The sequence below is a fragment of the Lygodium microphyllum genome, chromosome 24 (assembly GCF_053477565.2).
Source record: "Lygodium microphyllum isolate KBCC chromosome 24, Lygodium_microphyllum_v1.1.10, whole genome shotgun sequence".
Taxonomy (NCBI): domain Eukaryota; kingdom Viridiplantae; phylum Streptophyta; class Polypodiopsida; order Schizaeales; family Lygodiaceae; genus Lygodium; species Lygodium microphyllum.
In genome coordinates this window covers 84,481,213-84,485,711 of record NC_141158.1, presented here as the reverse complement: position 1 = coordinate 84,485,711, position 4,499 = coordinate 84,481,213, and positions in this window count along the sequence as shown.

Genomic DNA, 4,499 nt, shown 5'->3' with positions numbered 1-4,499 from the left:
AAATCTGGAGCTGCGTGGAGAAGAAAGTGCAGAGGTAAGCAGAATGCTCAAAACCCTAATTACTCTCAGCAGGGAGCTTCAATGGAGACGAAAATTCACGAGTATAGAGAAGAGAGGGAAAGTGATCTGTTGCTCAACTTTTGGGTTAAACTGATTTCGTAAGAGGAAAAAAACCGAAATTAAAAATTCTCCAAAAAGGGGGGGAAATACGAGGTGAGAGAAACTCAAATTTTGTGTACTATTCATTCTCCCTTTTTTTGATCCCCCATTACCCCTTTTTTTAATAGAAAACCCAAGATTTGGAGAGAGAAGATTCACCCTCCATGGATGCCAACATCTAGCCTTCCTATTGGACAATCCAAAAGCCCCACATCTTAAACTATATTATTTTTAAGGGCCCATTTGTGAGTTCATTTTTTTCCTAATGTGTGTACACTTACACTTGGCAGACACTTCCTTCCCCCTTCATAACTTGTATTGCCTATACCAGATATCCCCATCACAGTGCTCTAATCACCCCATTAAGTGATGCATTAGGAATACTGGTCTCTAAATGGTCTCATGACCATGCTAGATCATCATCAACACTTAAAGAAAAGTGAGTCATTAATTTATTAACATAAATTTACTAAATATAGAATGCATAATAAGCAATCAATTTAGTAACAAGAGCCATAATAAGCTCAAACTCCAAGATAAATATGCTCGAAACTATCTAGACTAGGTCTAGTACTGTTAGAGATCCCTTTCGAGTCAAAGATCTTCAATAGAACCACTTTGATGCATCCAAATCAAAAATCAGAACAAGTTGGCCTAATTTTGACTATTTATGACAACTAAGAACAACACAAATCAAGTCCATACATGGCCAAAAAATCCTCTTTGGTGAAACATACAAGTGCCTCTACTCTTTGGGACCATGAACCAAGCATAAACCATCGTAAAGTAATCAAAGAGAGTACATGAAACCCATATATAGCATTCAGCCCTATTTTTCCCTGCCATAATAATCAAGGGTTAATCTTCCATTGTTAGAGGCTACATATCCAACAAATGATGACATAGTTACTTCAAAGAGAGAAGAGGATAATTAAAAGTTCATCTTTGGTCCTTTATGCTCTATTGTTGGCTGTCAAAACAGTCCCAAATTAGTCCACAAATGGTACTCATGACACTTAGCACTGGCCTTCCATGAGCAAAGATGAATCTTCTATTTGTAAAGTCCAAGATGCAAGCATAAGAAGTTATGGATAGTATTGAGAGATAAGAAGAGAAAACATCTGAGTACACATCCCTAAAAACAATGTTCTAGAACTGAGAATATAGCAACATACCCTCTCTAAGAGAGCCTCTTTGCATGAATAAAAAGTCATTTTCCCCTAATCTAATGGTTGAGAGCTTCCTCATCACTTACGAGTTGAATTACATGGTCCCCATGAGCTCTCCTCCATCCCTTTTTCTCCATGACTAGGACAACACCATGGAGCTTATTAAAAGAGGTCAAAAATTGAGCTATAGGTCCCAACGATACTCCATGATTCCTTTTCTACCACTTAATTCTCTAGTGAGTCACTCGAGTGACTGATCAAGGCTTAAGCTATGCCACTCACTAGCTTGACTTATCAAGTGCTTCCCAAGGCCATAAGACAAGTCAATCTTCTAATAAACCATAATTACTTGGTGAAATAGGCAAGAACTCTACTATTGCTACCTCTAGGCAAGTGCCCATTTTCACACTGTGTACCGAAACTCCTCCAACATCCACCCCCTCCAAACTTGCACATCCTCTAGCATGTACTAAAGTATTGTATTTCAATAGATTCAAAGAAGTTCCCCTTGTCCATATCCATACCATCCTCATCCTCTTCTTCTACACTATCATGAAGAAGACATATAACCAACTCATCTAGCTCATAGGTTGTAGAGTCCCTTCACTTGAAGAGTTTAATCCTTTTACTAGCCACTTGAATCCTTAATGTAGTCCCATCCAACTCACTGAGTGAATAGGTTGCATGATCACGCACCACTCGTACTACATATGGACCAAACCATCTCTTTGACACCTTGTGAAGAGCATTGTGCTGATTATCTAGGCCGTTATCATATAGCAACACCAAATCTCCCTCCTATATAGCTCATGGCTAGAGTTTGTTCCATTTTTCATACCTTGCTTTGTTCCAAAGCCTTGCTACCTTGAGGTTCTCCACTATTGACCTTATGTCTTTAGACCTTCTCTCTAGCTTTCTAATGTGTAAAACCAACAATGCTTCTCTATCTAAACCCTCCTCCCATGGTAAGACACACCATGTATAAATTATCTCTTCAATAGGCCTAATAGGTTGCTTCCATACATTAATTCAATAGGCATGAACCCTATGATAGCATTGTGAGTAGTTCTATCAACCCATAAAGCAAAGGGTAGCATTCTAGGCCATTCCTTAATCTTCTTCCTACATGATTTAGCTAGTTCCTTTATGATTGGTGGGTGTCCTCTTTCACTCTAACCATTCCCTTCTGGATTGTAGGATGTATTCAATGCCAACTTAATGCCCAAGAGTGAGAAAAACTCATGAGTCTCATCAACATCTAATTCACCTTTGTTAGCTGTCACCTTGACCACACATCCATATTTAGAAAATACCTCCTCCAAGAGAAACTGGCACACAGCTTGAGTAGTCTTTGTGCTAAGAGCTCTTCCCTCAACTTGGTTTATTAGATCCTCCCATGCAAGCACAAGATAGCGCATATTCCATAGACATGTAGGCATGGTAACCAAGTATACCACCCATTTGTAGTACATAGATAATGGGTAAGTCGATTGAAGACCATCTCTATGCTTCACTACTAAGTATACCTAACAAACACTACATGACTCCACAAAGTGAGCTACATCCTTATACATATTCTGCCACCACCGATATTTCTCTACCCCAAACACTTATGTGCCCAACCCATAAGCTTTCGTTAAATTCATGCATCACCTCCTCTTATGTAGCTTTATCTCCTAGCATACACAAATGTGATCCTTTTCTTTTCTTGACAGGTTTCCATAAATAACTGTCCTTCAAAAAGAAACCATAAGCTTTCCTCTTGATCCTCTTAAACTCTTCTTCAGACCCTTCAGCCCTCTTTGACTGAATGTTGAGATATTGGCCTATTTTTAGCCAATCACTAGTTTAAAATTCTTCCAAAAATGTTCCATGACCGAAGCATAACACTACGATGTTTCATTTCAACAATCCATGCTTTTCCTATAACTAAAATCACTTTTCTCATGCATATGAAGTTTAGTATTTCGTGCATGTAGGCTCAAACACATGGTTTGTGCAGCATGCACTAAGAGTGATCAGGGGATGGAATCTCATCTTCTAAAGTTAAAGCAACATTGTGTATATATATTTTTCCATGGTAACCTATTTCCTGGACAAGTCATTGTGACAATGATAGCAAGTGCTTTATATTCAAAATGTTGACGACTAGGCCAGCCTCTTGGGTTGACTTAGTGAATCATTTATGAAGGAATGGCACTGGGGACCTATGCAATAGTTGGATATGCTTCAACCATGTGCATCACATTAATGATTAGACCACCATGGTAGCACATGTGTATAACCCAAGGTAGTTTCTCTTATAGCACAATTTTACTATCAAAACATGAACTTAACGAATATAGTTTTCCTTAAACTTCAATTCATATCTTGTGGTTCTATAGTATACAAGAGTTAATGACTCTGGCAATATTCGAGATGAAGGAAGAGGTTATATATGCACAAGTAATTTTTGGACAAAGATAAATGAAGTGATGGAGAAGTGTGCCCACCCAAGTGTAGATTTTTTTAGGATTCATGGTGGCAGATGAGGCAACCAGCCAAGTGGAGGGCCATCCACATAGTCTTCATTGGTGGTCCGGACAACATACTGTAAGAAAGAGAGAGATCTTGCTTATTTCATTGGGAACAAAGTCTCCAAATACACACATCATAGTATGTGCACAAGAGTTTCCAAGCCAAGCATAAGCATTTGTGCTGATGTGGAGGTGTGCAACCATAGAAGATGATGCAACAATAAAATATTGATTTATTTGTATCACATGTGGAGGTGTGCAATCAATGGTGTTGAAAGTTTTGCAATCACACCCATTTGTATGTCTCTTTGTATGGAGTTGTAAGACAAGAGACATGTAACTAGTCTAGAATCCCATATGCAAAGTGAGGCAAAATGCTACTATCCAACTACTATAAAGCATTGTACTTGACTGTCACTTTTAGTGAGCTGAATGGAATATATCATGATGCTTTCTTCTTTTAGTTAGCATCATTGTCATTGTCAATCTCTTACATGAGATTGTGCTTATGAGTCCAAGCTTCCATCTTGGAACCTAATTCACTTGTGTAATAGTCTATGTCATCATGAGTCTTCTATTCATCTTCCAACCTCCATAGCTCTTGCCATGCTCTAGATCCATCTTTCTAAATAAATGAAAGTTGTTGCAATAGTGA